The 18,525-nt window shown below is 38.3% G+C and overlaps 1 protein-coding gene across 1 annotated transcript in view; it reads right to left on the bottom strand.

The window, feature by feature from the left end:
- The window catches only part of PCDH7 (protocadherin 7), a 419,387-nt gene that overhangs the window by 287,934 nt on the left and 112,928 nt on the right, over window positions 1-18,525 (bottom strand). The gene's annotated exons all lie outside the window — the stretch shown is intronic.

Raw genomic sequence — 18,525 nt, 5'->3', positions numbered from 1 at the left:
TTATAATTACTTTCTGGAATTAATGTTACAAAAAGTGCTAATAGCTAGGGATAGGCAAAATCTCTCTGTTTCCCTTTTACTGAGAGGTTTATGTTTCCATTTTCTTTATGTTGGCCCCACCTTCATATCAATGTATAAATTGAACAAACAAACAGGATAGGAAAATGAAAAGCCAGCACTGAGTTTTATATCACACACACACACACACACACTTTTCCTTAGATATGGGTGTTGCTTGGCTTCCTTCTGTCCCTCTTTCTTATACCTAGTGGACATTTTTATACACATGCGTGTTCTAATCTATAAATCTGGAAATGCAAATCAGGTAAATTGTTTAAGAAATGAGACAGGAGACATTTCTCATCCACCTTTACTGATAGCGGTAGCCTAAATTACGTTGGATGATTGGACAAATTCACAGATAGAGCTAATGCCTGCTATCTGGAGCATTTGTTAGACAGAATTCCTCTCTTCAGAGTCAAATGCCATTGCATTATCAGTTGCTGCTGCCCAAAATGGATGCGAACATTAGGGCATTTCAGCCTTTATTCTTTCCAGAACATGTGATTAGCCTCTGTAAGAAACAGGATTTTTTAATTAGATGCTTGGTCTGATATCGCAAAGGTTTTCTCATGATCAATAAGAAGAAAATGGTACTTGGTGTGTATTCAGACTTGCAAACTGTAGACAGAATCATTTTCTATACCAAGTATCAGAATACCCTGTGTATGCCAAGAAAATAGTGTTGTTGTTGTTTTAAAGTGCATGCCCAATCATCCCAAGGTTTTAGGATTACTATTGTTGTTGTTGTTGTTATTTAATTAAAAATTTCACTTTGTGATACATTTCCACTCAGTCAGACATAGAGTTATCAAACTATCTGCATAGCTTTTTTTTCTTTCTTGGAAGGGTAAGAGGTTATCAGTGCAATTTAATTACCAATTATTGCAGCCTAGATATTTTGTATGGTTTCCCCAAACCATTAGGTTAATTAGCGTGCATTGAACCTCCTTAAACCTTATGACATCATCATTGTTCTAATCTCGTTTTGATTTTACTAAGCAAGAAAATAAAACGCTAATTAGAATGTGTCTCAGTGTATGTGTATGTAATGTGTGCAGTGTGTGAATGTCGATTTGTTTGTGTGTTTGTAAAGTACATAAGCATGCAATCTTATATCAGAATTAAACTTGTTATTTAGATCACTTGATTTATTGTCAAATTCAGGATTCTGTTCTGTTCTTCATATTGCTGTGATTTTCTGCCATATACGTAGCAAAATGAATAATGGCTATAAATACGTGTTTGTGGGCAATAGTTTTAATTCTTACAATAAACTTTTTGAATACCACTTGTATATGAAAATCACTTGCTTATCCTCTCTTAGCTCTGATTACATAAGGGGGCAATGTGCTTCAAAGGGATTTTCTTCTAATTTTATAACAATCTAGATTAAAACGTCTAATGAACATCACTTCAGGATACCTATTTGAGTTTCTACTTCCATCAGGCTTTGCAGCTGGAAGCATTTAGATATTATTTTAAAACTTGGCCTTTTTTCTCAAGCTCTATGATAGGTCAGTGGTGTGCCCACTGGATGTGTACATTTGGTTTTCATAGTGATATGCATTTCCCCATTATTTCTGGGTTGTTATTATTTGTAGGCATTGTACTGGTTTTAATAGCATGCTGCCCATACATTCATCCCTTAAGAAAAACCTAGATCCTTTTCAGAAATATACAAATCTATTTTGTACATCTTAATATAGTGGTGGTACCTAATAATAATAATGAAAGGCTCCTATTTCATTATACAGCTCTCCGCTCCTAGATAGTAAATCCTCTGATTTAATATTAGACAAAAGGTTTATATACTGCTCTTAACAAGAAGCTTTAAGGGCATTACTCCACACCACAGGAAGCCCCTGGTAACAGCAGCATCTCAATTATTTCTATGACCATGTAATCAAATAAATGCACAATGTTCTTTGATGCAGTCATCGTAAAGATTTCTGATCACCTCTATAGCATCCAAATTGTGCCTATTCCCTAACTCTAGAAATGAAACACAGAAGATATTCTGATCAATGACATCTATTTTAGCAAATAAGCCAGGTACAAGCTTTTAATTCTTTTACACTTTCTTTGTGCAATGAAATATATTAGAAGTTGGGTTTTGATTATTTTAAAAATATACATTTATGTCTGAAAGCTAAGCATTTCCTGCTGAGTCCAGGAAGATGCATCCAGAAGAAGAAAGCTATAATCGGTGCCAAAGGACCTGCTTTTATTGAAGAAAAAGAAGAAAGCAGATCTTCTACAATTCTTAATCAAAGGCAACAATAAAATGGGACAGATTAATTAACCAGACTTTTTTCACACTGCTGCTTTAGCAAACCCATCTAAAAATATAGACCTGATATAAGCAAGTAATGATAGTTTCGAGCTATCCCTCTAATTTATAAAGACGTACAAATCCCATCAGATTTTCAGCATTTTTCCATATCTGCTTTCCTGGGAAATTGATGCTTAGGTTATGAATCTTCTTAGCTGAGCAGGGAAACCTGATGAATATGATAAATATCTATTCTTTAAGCAGAGACACAAATTCCTATCAAAGAAAGGAACCGATAAGATTCTCAGATTAATTTGGGCTGTGCAACACTCACAGGCAAAAAAACTGCTTCAAAGCAATTGGGGTTGCAAAGGTATTTATTAATTTATTCCAATTTATATGGCTGCCCATCCCACCAATGCAATTCTGGGCAGCCAACAGGAATTAAAATATAAGCACAATGTATATTAAAAAAATAAAAACACCATTCCCAGCTGACTGACACAGAGTGACTCCCAACACATGATTCGTCAACAGTGTGGGCTTGATTATTCTCCTAGCCCCATGCCTGTGAAAATAGCTAGATCTTCAAGGTTTTACTAAAAGTGAGCAGAGTTGGGACCAGCTGCACCTCAAGTGGTATGGTGTTCCAGAGGGCAGGCACAGCTGCAGAAAAGGCACGCTTCCTGGGTCCCACTGGATGACAATCCCTAGTAGACAGAACCTGCAGCATTCCCCTTTTGCCCAACCTAATGGGAAGGGTAGAGATAATGGGAGTAAGGTAGTCCTTCAAACACCTTGACCCCATGCCATGTAAGGCATAATAAGTGATACCCAGGACTATGAATTTCACCTGGAAGCAAACTGGAAGCCAGTGCAGTTCACAGAGCAAAGGGGTAACATGGGCAAAGACAGACATGCCCATAATTACCCACACCACTGCATTCTGGACCAACTGAAGCTTCCAGGTGTTCTTCAAGGGAAATCCCATGTACAGTACATTTGCCTTCATAACCAAAGTGTTGCACATTGAACACAATGGACTCTCAACTGATCTGAGTAGTAGGAGGGGGAAAAAATGTCCATTAAATCTGAAAGTTTACTGTGTCAGCCACCGTTCCCTTCAGAAAAGACAGGACTTCTTCTGTACATGTCTTGGGAAATCTTTGGAGACAGCATAATTGGTGACTTTAGTTCGCAAAGTGCAGCTAATGTCATTCAGACTTGCAGAGGAGCTTAAGTGTGTTTCCTGAAGTTTTCCAGAAGAAAACTCTGGTACAAAATCCTCTAACAGAAATGCATGAGAGAACAACATGAGTGTCTGTGAGGCAAATATGTATCCCTCCAGGTATCTCTGAACTTAACTTCCAGCTGTTCTAGAAAACATGACCAATGTTGAGATGCTTCTGAGCTAGAATACCCAGTACAGTGTGAGCAATGTCTAAATTACCCATATTACAACTGTCACAAATGGTAAGACTTCTGCTAATATTGTTCAACTTTAATTAAAACATACTCCTTTATATTTAACAATTCAAACTAACACATCAGCAGATTGTTGGCATTATGTTCTCATGTTCCATGTTTGGCAATGCAAAAAGCAAACTGTACAAAACTCAGATAGCACAACCAAAATAAAGAAAGTTGCTAACTCTGGAAAACAACTTTCAAGAGGGTAAGTCAGAGAGGTCACTGTCCTTCTGCAGCCTTCATGGTTTTTAGTACTACTGGCCAGAGATTGGTTTCACAGGGCCAAGAGGCATCTATTTTGTTCAAAGAAGTAAGCAGTTCATTATCGAAATGTCAACTGAAAACTTCAATGACTACTACTTAGAGTTTGGATATGGCAATATCACTGCGACCAACATCAATTGGGAGAGATAGGTGACTCTTTCCCCTCTCCCAAATTTATTTAGATTTATAGAAACCTTTCTCTTACCTTTCTTTACATTTCTTCGGCCCTTATTTTTGCTTTAAATATTGTTCATATCACAGCTTGAAAATGGAAAACTTGACAAACATGACAAAAAATGAAAGCAGAAGTAGGAAACATCTTATTAAGGATGCCAGAGTATTTTGTTCGATCTGTATGCTCAAGAAAAAATGGCTTAATAACCAATTTCAGAATGAATAAGTGATTGGAATACGATTATCTTTTGGACATTATCTTGTGATATTCTCCTTGACTTAGGAGAAAGATAATAGCAATGACAGTGTGATATAATGGACTTACAGAAGAAATCCATGTGAAACCAGATGCAGACTACTGTATACATCCTTGCTTCAGACAATCTGATATTTCTGATCTGTTTCAAAGTGATTCGGCTAATACATTTTTAATAAATATGTACAATCAGAATGCAGTTATTTGCTAGCTTACCTTTTCCCCCCAACCTTATGATACACTTCCTGGAGACAGACAGACAGATAGATGAGAAGTCAGCATTCACTGAGGTGGCTATGTATTGACAAAAGGCATTTAGAAATGGGCAAGTGGAGGAAATTGTGCTTAAAGGTGGGCTGAAAGGCAAGTTTATGCATACAGTAGATTAAACATGAGCTGAAAATGGAGTGGAATAAAAGGGCAGAATGAGCAAAGTGGGAAAGTGGAACAGACTAGATTTGAATGTACTGTTTTTGCACAGCAAACCCAGAGGAGCTGAGTCTGTCCATATTTGTTTCAAAGTTTGCCAGAAACAGCTTTCAAGAATAAATTATAATTTAGAATCCTCCCTAAGGAAATGTTACAGTTTTTCCTTGAAACTCGTTTGGCTTCCAGGTAATTCCTCAGTTGTTTCATATGGAAAGGACCTCCCTCTTACTTCAAATTTTGGTTTAAATAGAAATTCAGTGCCAATTCCAACATTAGCAATGACATGTCTCTGCCTTACTACCTCAGGCATATTTTCTGCTGTGCTCCAGCACTAAAAACAGAAAGCTTTTCCATCACAAGCTAAAGACTTACACCAGCACATTCTTGGTGTGTTGAATTATGTATAATCGCAGAACTGCTCGAGTGGAACATGGTTTCTGTTCAGAGTTAAAAAAAAAAAGTCAAATAAAATAAAATGTATGATAAAGCATAATGTTTCTCCAGGGGTAGAATAATTTAATGGAATCATTACTGTGCCCAAGTGGAAGTGCTGAAATGCAATTCTCAGTGAGACACTAGGTACAGAAGGGAATTGGGTACTCAATTGTTTTCCATTGTTCTAATTTTATTTTTATTTTGTTATTTTAAGAAAACTGAGAATATAGCTATATCTCCTCCCCCACCCCATCACATAGTTATTACTTTTATTTGGATTTAAAAAAAAATACTATGAAGAACATTCTGCCTAAAGGAGTAGGCCAAAGTGCTGCAGTGGGTACAGAGAAGGCATGCAGGGTAGGTCCCATCAGGGCTGCAACTAGGGGGGGGGCAAGCGGGGCATGTGACCTGCGTGCCGTGCTGGGGAGGTGCCAAACTGAGCACTAGGGGGCACCAAAATGGGCACGGAATCCATGTTTGCCCCGGATGACAGAGACCCTAGTTGCAGGCCTGGGTCCCATTAGATGACAAAAATTAAGGGAGTGGACCTGAAGAATGCTCACCCTATCTAATCTAGTAGTGTGGGAAGATACCTTCAGGGAGAGGCTGTCCCACAAATAACCCCAGGACTAGCATTAGAGATACCTTATTGAGATCTAATTCTTGCTTTCTTGGTCTTGCCTGCTAGCTTGACACCTAGATTGATGGTGGTGAATGGTTGGCCCCTTATCTTAGATGCTTTGTCCCCTTTTAAAAACTTTTCTGACAGTAAGCCAATTCTTATTCTTTTCCCCTCCTTCTTCAAAACTGCCCATCCATGGCTACTGTCCTGTTTCGACCATGTCTGTCTGACTACCTTTCCTGGACAGCGGGATCCAGGACTTGCACACTGAGTCCAGTTTGATAGCATACCAGTTAGAACCCACTGCACAAACTCCCCAATTTGGGAAAGCGTTGTAGCAAATCACATCAAAGTCCCCTGCAGCAAATGTAATTGATTGAGTGGTATGTCTAACCCCAGGGCATGACACAGCTGCCTCTCCTGCAAGCATTATGTTCTGCTCACTGCAATATGGGTACCTCAGTGGCTTAACTAGAAGAGAAAAGGCAGAAGTGTCTTTTTAAAGGGGATGTTTATTAGAGCTGTGCACCATTTGAAAATACTTCAGAAAAAGTGCTTTGGAAAGCTGAGCCTACTACACACCTCCTCTTCATTAAACCACCCCCTCATTTTTCAGGTTGTTCTAGACGCTGAAAAAAAAATGCCATAGTTCCTTTAAGAGGTGGATTAATTTCAATGAGTGGATTCCTTAAAAAAAGACACTTTTTTCACCTTCAGGCTCAAAGAGAAGCCTGGGAAACTACAGCCTGCTTTTATGAAGAGCAAGGAAGTGTTCTGCTCATATGGGATCCAAAGCAGTTTTTAAAAATTATTTTCTAAGTATTCACAACAGAGAGCCAACATGCTATAGTGATTAAGGTGCTGGACCATGAATGGGAAGAACCAGGTTCTAGGACTTTCTTAGGCACAGAAGCCATCTGGGTGACCATGGACCAGCTGCTCTTCCTTAACCTTAATCAGTGTCAGGCTCTGCAACAAGCTGGCTGATAAATTGATGCATCAGTCATCAATAGCTTTGCTGTGGGAACTAAGGCAAGGACTGTGCAAAACAAACAAATCTGCAACCAAGCAGGACAAATGCTAAGAAAAAAACATTTTTCCATGGATTCATAGCCACAGTATTTAAGCTTATGAATAATACTTTCACATATGATCCTAATTCCTGCAAGATACTGTCCCACTGCTACTCCTGCTACTGTTAACCTATCATTTTCACAAAGTCTGCAATCATATCCAAATATTAGAGGCAACTGTTCAGTCTGCTGATAATATCTGGTTAGTTAATTTAAGTGCTGAGCATCTCAAGGTTATATCAAAATCTTTGGGACTGGGAGGATTTGAAATTCTTCCCCACTTCCTTTTCTCTGTCTTGTTGGTTTTGACCATCCCTTCCCATATTAAATGCTGAGGGTGGGGGAAAAAAATCCTAGAATAAATAAATGCACACATGCCTAAGGAACAGAGCAGGATTTGGAAACCTCTGAAAGTTGCATTTCTTCCTACACTTATTTACAATTTCAAGTGCAACGTTTTGCAGAAGAAAAAAGGAAATCAGAAATCAGAAGATTAATTAGACAGCAGAGAACCAAAGGGCAGGTGGAGAACATAAGAGGAAAAGTACACGGTTCACTTAGAATAAGGTGGTTACTAAATAATAACCTGAAAGAGATGGCAGATAAGAGAACTCCATTAATTCCTTCCTCTGATCCAAATGATTTTTACAGAGGGGTTTCTTGACTTCAAGAGTCCTTTGAGAAGATAGATACAATGTCCAAAGACCTCTTTTTCAGCTGTCATAACTTGAACTGCAGATATTCTTAGAGACTTCAGCATTCTTGACTTTTAAGCTTTGTGCCAAAAGGCATTTCAAGAGACAAACAGTAAGGACCCAGGAAGGCACACGATTCGTTTCTATAACTGCCCTGATAATAAACCATATTGTTTCATGTCCCTGCTTTCTGCAAACAATAGATCCTCCTCCTCCAGCATGATCCCATGAGGATGTCATAAGATTATATCTCCCAGAGTTTCTGGTCAGCATTAGAATTCCTATATGAGAATTCTTGTATTCACTGGACGTTATCTGCAGAACATCAGTTTCTAGTTGAAATGCTAGTCTACATTCTTTACAGCAGTGTTTCTCAACTTCGGGAACTTGAAGATGTATGGACTTTTAACGCCCAGAATTCCCCACCCAGATTGCTGACTGGGGCATTCTGGGAGTTGAAGTCCACACATCTTCAAGTTCCCAAGGTTGAGAAACACTGCTTTAGAGGGAAGAACATTGAAATATTTTTGTAATACTTGCTTTCCTTCCAACATACTGTATATATGCAAACTTTTTTTTTTTTTTTAAAGGAGATTCTCATGGGATGTTCTGGGAAGTCCTTCCCATCCTAGCAAGAATTGCTAACTCCAATTCTCTCTTTTCTCAATCACTTCTCAACATGCAGCTCAAATAGCAGAATGAGATTTCTCACATATATATCTTCCAAGTGCCTGTTATGCAGTTCCATGTACTTTCTTAAATGGTAAATGGCACCGGGGATTAGGGAAGTGTCCTGAGTCAATGACATGCTCAGGTTTATACAGAAATACATTCTAGCAGTGAAGCAAAAATAATAAGAGTCAAGCACACCCTTCCTATTTATTTATTTAAATGTGGTGGTGGGGGATCTCTTATTTATAGAACTACAAATGAGTCAACAACATTAGCCGCAGGGTCACTTCAGAGTTCACTCATATAAATAAATTGTCCAGTCAGTGGATTATTGGCTGTAATTAATCCAGCCAAATTAATAAATTCCTGTATAGTTCAGCTATTTTGGAAGACGATTGAAGTGAAAAGCCTGAGGAGCAGCAGCAGTAATAGTAATTTTGTTTATCGGGGGCCAGGTGATGGTGGGGGAGAAGCAACTTGCACGAAACAAACATTGCATGCAGATTTGGAACTGTTTTCCAGGTTAGCCTACGGCCATCAGCTTGTGGTGATTTTGCGTAAAATAAGGATGAGGTTTACAGAAAAGAAATTATTCTAAATGACAGCTCAGGCCAAGTCAGTAAAGGGCATGTTCCGGTAAGGAAGCAGCAGAAAGGAACCAGTGACAACATGCTTTTTACAAAAAACCATAAGCTCAGCACATAACTAAAGTTAATAGAACCATTTCTGCCACATGTCAAGCTGTGAAAAATACCGAAGGACAGAAACACCACAGTGAGGGGAAACAGAACATGAATATGATAGGACAGACTGCATTACAAGCAAAATACTCTGCCACAAGCTAGTTAGTCAAACACATGGAGTGCTGGACAGGTACAGCATAGATCTATTATTTCTTCTGTATTTCACCAATGTAACAGGCTGTGGTCCTGCCATGTCTTGTCATTTTGTTTTCCCATCATGCCAGTGCCTTATTCAGCCTTTGTTCTCCTTGCTTCTCCCATCTTTCACTTCCCTTCTGTCCTGACCATCAAAGAACAGATCGTAAGATGGAGGGAGATGGCCTCTATGCTTCTGTACTTATATTTCAAAGCAGACAGGGCAGTTTTAGTCTTCACGTAAACCAGTATTTTCTCTAAACTCTGGTGTCTAGACTTTCAGTGGAAGTGTCACTTGCTATATAAACTTAACCTTTACACATAATCCAGCTCCATAATAGTTTATAGGGGTTGCTCTCTTATTCCATCAACCACCTTGTGATGCAGGTACCACATATAAAGTTCTGACCAGATGTAGACCAAACAGCTAAACTGTCCTATAATGTCTTATGAAGAAAGACCTAACCACTACTTGGTTAGTCTCAATCAGATCAATACTTGGACTGGAAGGTTTACACCCATAGAGTCATGAACACACCACTGATAAGACACTTCTATTGTAGATACTAGAAAAACCCTTAATATTGAAGAAGAAAAGCTACTAAAATTCTAGTATTTAAGTCTTATATATGACAATTCCAAACTCAAATTCATCCATCTCTTCTCCAGCCCTTATATCATATCGACTGAGAAACACTCTTTCCCCAGAGTGAAAAGTGCAATATTATTGCAATGGACCAGTTTAGTCTTAGGCTTTTCACTTTTGACCTTATCAGTCTAGTCCCTGCAGAAGTCAAAAGAAGCCCTAATTTATTCAGAAGGACTTACTTCTTCTTAAGGACAGGAGCTGCAACGCCAATGTGTGTCTGTGTGTATTAAAGTTCTAAGCAGAGGAAATCCATTTCAGGCATCAGGAGAAAGTCACAATCTTCAGAGAAGGATTTCCCTACAGTTGCATCTAGCATTGTTAGAGTTGCACAGCGGTAGACTTTTCAATATGCAGCTACTACGAGCCACAACTGTTAAAAGTTTACAAAGCGTGTGCCTAGCAATATGAAAAGGTGGCAGGCTTTCAGACGATGTGTATATAAGTGTGTCTGTACTTATTGCAGAAATAATGTTTGTGGCATGGCAAACAGCACCCTCAAGGAGGGCAAAGCTGCTGCTCAAAAGAGACCCAGCAATTTCCATTATCTCTAAGAACACAAAACAAGATTGAAAAGAAAGCTCCTTCATATGACATGTCACACTGGAAAGAAAATTACTGCCACTTAAGACTGCATGTGAATGTAAATTTCCTTAGAACATAGTACTGTCCTTTTTCCTTTCCTTTCCCTTTAAGATGCACATTATGCACACTTCAGAGTTTTGCCCTCAAGAAGTACCATCAGCCAAAAGAGATGTTCAGTGAAGCATTCTCACTAGATGTTTGGGCTGGATTTCAGAAGATTAAAGGTCCTGCTCCAGCTTTGCAATCCTATTTTGTTGGGTGGTTTCGAAGAGTCTCCTAGGTATTCTCTCCCATCCAGATCGTCTGTTGTTTCAAATGAAGGCTATCAGAAGAGCATAGCACAATGTTGCATTCAATCTTTTATATGTGTAAGAACACCCTGATACAGAAGTGGCCACTTTGATGTAATATCAAAGTCAGCAGTTCAGACATATCTATCAAGAGTGATCTGACCCCATGAAGAGACTGCTGAATAGGAAATGGGAGAGGAAGAAAACAGTGAGATAGGAAAGTAGCTGATTCTACCCACTTTTGCCAGTCTATATTGGGAAGTTAAAAAAAAAAAATCTCAGAAGAGGATAGTGGCAAAACATATCCATAATGTTTCCAAGAAAATGGCATAGACTCAACCATGAAGTCACCAGAAATCAACTTATTTCCTATCAGAGCCTTAGGCTCATCTGCAATTAGATGATAGCTCTAAAGGTATTTTTGGAATATCTTAAGACAAATACAAAGGATGTGGTTACCAGTAATCAATCAATCTGTCTGTCTGTCTGTCTTTCCACCCCTGGTCTAATTGCTCAATAGAAAAGTGTACACTTTCCATATTCAACTGACCTTTTAAGGAATCAAGGGGTCTCAGATCCCTCTAGGAATCAAGTGCTTCATCACACATCAGCCTGCTTTCCATTGTTCTGCAGCATAAGCATTTCTATTGGCATGAAAATTGTACTGAAAATATTATTTGGATCTGACCAAATAATAAGATTCACAGGATACAACAACATACAAACCTTTATGGAAACAAGGGTTGCTCAGACAAGTGAACGGTGAGTAAGTTCATGGATCATGCTAAACCACAGTTAGTTTTTACTGATTTTTTGACCACACATATTGCTAAGAAATAAGCCATAATGTAATAGCCACAATGGCTTGGATTATCTAAACCAACAACAAACAACCCTCATTCTGGATTTGTGCACATGCATTTATCATCCCTCTGAGATAAGTTGTGGTATTGTGTGTGACACTCTATGGAAGAAAAGAATGGACTTTGAAGAAGCATGGTAGGAAGAGTATTGACACAAGTTTGGTGTTGGAGAAGGCTCCATGAGAATACCATGGACAGCCAAAAAAACAAACAAATGGATCATTGAACAACTTAATCCCAAGTTCTCACTAGAGGCACAAATAAACAGTCTCAAATTATCCTACTTCATACACATTATGCGAAGATCCAGCTCTCTGAAGAAGGCTCTATAGCTGGCAAAGATTGAAGGAAAGAGATGGAGGACAACCAGCAGCAAGGTGGGTGGACTCAGTTACAGCAGTGATGGGTGCACCATTGGAAGATATGAAAGACCAGGTTAGGAACAGATTGCCATGGAGAAAATCTGTCTATGTGGTTGCTGAGTTGATGGCACTCAATCAATCAATCAATTAATCATAGAACTTGAGAAGGAAAAAGGCGAAAACAGAAGGGCTTCTGCCTTTCCAATAAATCTGATTTCGAGCAAACAGTTATAGGCAGGGAGCCTCTTCCATTCTAGCCATCTGGGGAGTGCCATGAAACATAAGGGGGACATAAAAGCTTATTACCAACATAGCCCCACTACAGAAACAGCAGACCACTGCTTCAGTTTGCTGGCATCTTTTTATTCCTACAAGGAGTGTGTCCTAAGGAGTCAGCAAACATGAACTCCATTAAAAACCAACCAACCAACCAACCAACCAACCAGTGCATTCTGCACCTTTCACTCTCTTAAATCAAAATGCTTTAAATCAGGAGAACATTAACATTAAAGTCAGGATGCAATCCATTTCCAAAGACATTTCTTTTTCTTTTTAGTTTAGGAACCCGTTCATAACCATGTTATCTACCATCACGTCCGTACAGTGGTGCTGAATCCATGAAAATCCATGGTTTTGCGCTCTCTTTCCTTCTAGAACTCCTCTGCTTTGAAAATATCAGCTCCTCTTATTAACATCTGAGGCTATTTTTGTTTAAATCGTCACTTTATCTGTTTCTTGATTTACCAATTAATGCAGGCTGAACGTTGAGGAATAGTTTGCAAGCTTACAGACTGATACCTCCGGGATACATTTCATCCTGTTGTGGTTTCTCTTCCTGTTATATCACTATGCTGCAATTATCACAGTGGGGTCTCCCTTGGCACTACATTTTTTTTTTTTTTTAAAAGAGAAGATCATAACCTTGCCATAAGTCCTAGCGCATTACTAGATGCAAACCAACTCCAGACTGTTGCATGACCATTAATGGAAATCATTGGGCATAAAAAATTCATTGCATTAAAAGAAAGGGGAAAAAAGCATGATACTGGAACTGCATTAAAAACAGGCAGTTTTTTTTTTCCTTGTCAAAGTTCTCCAGTGTGCACATCCATCTGACAATAGCTTGCTTCTATTAGTTTCTTTGCCCTACATTAAGTCCATTATTAGGTAATTAACGTTAAGCCAGTCTAGGCTACTAAATCACTTCAGAATGAAAGCTTTTCACCTTATTGAAAGAGCATTCACAGAAGCATAGGAGTCGGATGTCTATCAGGTTGCCAACACGTACGATATCATGATCTGTCCAGCTGGAGAAGAATGGAAGTATATAGGTGACATTTGTAAAGGAATGGTAAAGAAAAGGGGCCTAAAAAGAATGAATTAGAATAGAACTTAAAAATGGCAAGTATAGGCATAGGAAAAGGTATATATATATGTATAGGTAAAGGATGGGATAGAAATGGAATAACCGTGAATACAGCAATCACTTCTGATGGTGGCAATCAACAACTTCCTTTGGCTTGGCCTGTCAAACCAAGGGTTTGAAAATGGCACATCTTTAATATTAAATGGTCAGTGTTCACATTTCATGCATGTTACCCCTTTGTTCCTCAGTCACAAGCACTGAGAATTAAGATGGAACAAGTGGAGATGTTTATTACCCTTGAAACCACAAAGCAATATTAAGCTTATTACACAGCATGGCCAACTTTTAGAGGCAAGAGAGCACTGGGTCTTTTAGGGCATGCGGCTTTTCTTAAGCTAAATAATAACAATAACAATAATAATGATAATGATAACAACAACAACAACAACAACAATAAAAAACACACACAGAATAATGATGTGGCCCTGGGAAAATGAGTGGAGACAATGTTAAAGAATATAAAATTATGTATTTTTAAAATCTTGAAATGAGATTAATGTAGCAAATGTTTTATATCTTTTGAACACTTTGGAGAATATCCAAAAACTGCTGGTCCCCAGTATGTTGCTCTCAGAAATGCAATTCAGGTGTTGCGACATTAACTCACATAGTCCATGCTTGTCCTTTTACTTGCCAGTTTGGAATGAAATTGCAGGATTAGGAGATGAATTGTTGCATGTCAAGGACACATATACTTGGCTATATCCCTAGTATTTTAATCTACCCAGACATCTGTGGGCTTTTCACTCATAGATATGACAAAAAGAACTATACAAAAATGAAAGGATAAATATACACCTGACTTGCAGCAAACGATGGATTATATAATCACCCAGAGAGAGGTAGATAGGTAGGTAGGGGTGTGTGTGTTAAGGAAACAAAGTTCAACAGGGGAAAAAATGCATGGCCATCATGTGAGAAGGGATCTTGAGCATTGTGATTAGCATTTCTCTAGTTATTTCAAAGAGCGGAAGAGGATAGTGAATGGGCTCTCTGGAGGTATATGTGCTTTTAAAGATGCTAAAAGGATTCTGGTTAGGTCACCTGCTTATCTGGCCCAACTTGGTTTGCATTTCTCAGATAAATACCCATCCCATGACATACCTTACTTTCAGTTTCTGCTCCTTTTTAAAATTCACAATATCCTCTGGAGGAAAAGTGTATCAAGTGGGTATTTGAATATTAAATGCCTGCAAACAACTTTTTAAAGAGAGCCAGTTTGGTCTAGAGGTTAAGGTGCTGGGCTAGAAACCAGGAGACTGGGAGTTCTAGTCCCGCCTTAGCGCCTGGGTGACTTTGGGCAAGTCACTCTCTCTCAGCCCAACTCACCTCACAGGGTTGTTGTGGGGAAAAAAGGAGCAGGAAGGCATATTAGGTCAGTTCGCCACCATGCGTTGTTTATAAAAATAATAAAGGCAGGATAAAAATAAAATAAATATTTTAAAAGGCAGATGCAAACTTCTGCCAGGATAAATGTTTGGAACAAGATACGCCAAACTAAAATAGAACAGAACCAGATAAAATCATTGGCTTCTCTCCAGGTTAGATGGCAGGAGGAGGGCTGGGAGCAGAATCAAATTGGAGCACTTAAACCTAGAAATATTCAAAGTGAACTTCACCATGTTTTTCCCTTCCAGTGTGTCCTCTTTTTTTATACATTTATTTTTTTATAGCTAGGCCATCAAAAGATGGCAGCAACCAAGCCTCTCCTGATCTCAGAAAAGGCCTATTTTTTCCAGAGATCTTCTGGACTTTCCTTTTCCCTAAACATTTGAAACTCACAAGCAAACTGTTAAAAGAGTATTATAAAAAAAACAAAAGCATTCATTTCCATAATTTCTATAATTTTCTTCAAAATAGTAAGTAATGCTGGAATCAAAGTTTCCCAAATGTCATTTATTATTTGCCCCCATCCACTAACCCAAGCACCCATCATCCTTTTCTTTTATTGCATGTACTCTGCAACTTATGAATTATGAAGGAGTTCTCCACAAATGTTGCAGGAATTAGGTGACATCCTTAAGACAGAAACTGGATTTCTTGGATTAGATCTTCTCTGCTCGTTTGTTTCTTTTTCCCCATATGGTTCACCAGTAACCATTATGACTTCTACTTCTTACATTTACATTTTTCTGCCCTGGAGGGAATATCTTGTTTATGAACATATGCTCATGGATATTTCTAACACAGAGAAAGAAAGAAAGAAAGAAAGAAAGAAAGAAAGAAAGAAAGAAAGAAAGAAAGAAAGAAAGAAAGAAAGAAAGAAAGAAAAAAGACAGACAGACAATATGCAAATAATACATATGCTTAAACTTGAGGTGGTAAAAACACAATTAATATACATTTGTCACCTCAGTCATTGAAATTCTACGCAGCACAGTGCTCAGCTCTGTTCTGCAGAGCCCACTTCTAAAAATCACGACCCTAAATATGTTTTAAGTTTGGAGCAATAATGATACATGATTCCAGATCTGTGATGCACAACTTAGGTGAGAATCTGTGATGGAATTAGTCTGTATGTGTGTGTGAGTACACACACACAGAGACATGCATATTACTTGAAGAATTAATTTTGCATGTTATTTTTAGAATTGTCTAGGACAATTATAATAGTGTTGGGGCGGAGATGATTAATTAAGTACAGATGGTTTTGCATTTATACATATTGTTGAATCACATTGTTAAAGGGAATTTTTTTTGTTTTTACCTTTATTTATATTATTTATTATAATATTTATATAATATTTATATTTTTATATTGTGCATTTTATGGTTGTTGTTTTTAATCGATCGTTGTAAACCACCCAGAGTCCCCTGATGGGAGGAGATGGGGGGGGACAAATTAGATAAATAAATAAGCAAATAAATAAATAAAAATTGAAATAGACAAGAGTAAAAAAAAAATTGCCACTTTTAAAATATAATTCAGCACAAATTAAATGATTCATTTGAAGATTATGTGCCCCCTGCCATTAACAGACAACAGTGTTATGTTGTGAATTTTCTGGCTTTTAATTAGATTAAGACTGTATATATATGGTTATATTCTGATTCTTTTCTTTTTGGATGAAAGAGAAGAATGTTGTACAACAGACTTGAATGATTTTTTTCTCCCAAAGTTGGAAAAAAATGAAAATATACACTTAACCAATGTTCTCACATCCAATACTAAGCATGCCATCCTTTTTCACAGAATGAGTGTTGAGTTTCTTTTTCATGCTTCTCCTATCTGTGGTGTGAATATCTCAGCCCAACTCATTCCGTAGTAGCTCACAGTTTCCTTCCCATAATGGCTCCCTCGTGCTTCCTTCAAGGTCAGTTCTAAATTCGTTTACAGGTGGTTTACACCATAGGATTAAAACTTCATGTAAAATGGACAAACAGACAAAACCAGAAGACCACATGGCACAACTAGGGGAGGAGAACATATCAAGCGTAATTCCCACCAAACTACCATCATGAAGCAGGCCTTTCCATTCTTCCTCAAGGCCTGAAGAAAGAGCCAGGTTTTTACACCTTTACAAAATCCCAACAGAACTGGGTCTATTTGGATTTCAAGGGCAGGTGTAGCTACCAGGAACATCTACAAGTTGTAATAACGGCCACAAACACTGGATGGATTTGTAAAGTGATTAGATGAAGAACACCATTAATATCTCCTAGTTAGTATGGGAAATGTGAAGTTCCACTGAATCTCATCTGTGGCCCAGCACCCCAAGACTGCACCATGAGCATCTGGTGACAAAGTAGCCCATTTTCATGCTTCCCCCCCACACACACTTTAGAAGGTTTAAGGGCAACATTAGAAGGAGCTTCTTGTTCCTGTTGCCAATTTTAGTCTCCCCTGGACATTAAACAAAAAAAAAAGCCCACCCCATCAGTATTGCCTCCTTTTATGACATTATCTCAGCCTCTTGTTGTAGGCTTGCTGGAAGTATCAGGGAGATTAACTGCAAGATATTGTTCCAAGTCCTGAAACTTGAGCCTTCAAGTTTGTTCCAAGTCCTGAAACATGAGCCTTCAAGTTTCTAATAAACATAGCTAGGGAAATTTAGACATGCTAAATGTAACATATATCCCAGGCCCAGGATGATATAAATGTCCGCCTGCAATGCTCCATCTTCAAAAGTTTATTCATGCATATAAATTTTTGAACTAACAAACATCTCAGTGTGAAATGGTCTTGAAAGCCTGCTTTATTGGGTCAATTAATTTTTTAAAAAGAAAAAAAAATCTTCGAAGTCCAACTAATTCATTCTTGAATAAAGTTTCCCAGATTATAGTCCATGTCATAAAATACACAAAATGTTAGTTAAAGCTGCAGATGGATGGATGGATGGATGGATGGATGGATGGATGGATGGATGGATGGATGGATGGACAGCCACACATCACAAAGGGTCTTTTGATGCCCATGGCTGATCTTAAAGAAGATTGCTTTTATGTTGTTGTCAAGGAAATTGCATGACCACATGGAGTGTTAAGGATTTGCACTAGACCTAAGGGAGGGTTTATCTTACACACACACTATACATACTAATAATTGAAGGTGGGGAGTATGCAGTGAAGTTAAAATGAAGTAATTCCCCACTGCTACTGATATGTAATTGCAGTTCATTTTCATAGGTAATGCATTATACAATTGTATTATAATAGGTAATGCATTGGCTGAAGGCAACTGTTGTCCATAAAAGTTTATAAATAGGATACTCTACATGGTGGCACAAATATTTCAGACTTCTGCTACTTCCATCTACCATGGTGGAATGTCTCCCTGAGAAGGGGGATGATGATATGGGGATCAGAAAGGCAGGAGAGGAGAGCACATTCCAGGCTGACAGATGTTCTCACAGTTTGCTTTCCTTGGGGAAGGGCCGAGGAAGAAAGTCAGACTCGCCCCGCCTTAGATTCACAAGGGGATTTTTCCCTTTAGCTCAGTTAAGGGACATTTAGTATGGCAACATTCTGTGCATAGTAGAGAACAATAAAGTAGAATCTGAATCTGACTCAGCATGGTTCTCTTCACCGTTTTCCCTGACATCTACTC

Source organism: Candoia aspera, chromosome 8 (assembly GCF_035149785.1).
Source record: "Candoia aspera isolate rCanAsp1 chromosome 8, rCanAsp1.hap2, whole genome shotgun sequence".
NCBI lineage: Eukaryota > Metazoa > Chordata > Lepidosauria > Squamata > Boidae > Candoia > Candoia aspera.
Note: the sequence above shows the minus strand (reverse complement) of the source record. Positions and strands in the feature narration are given on the sequence as shown.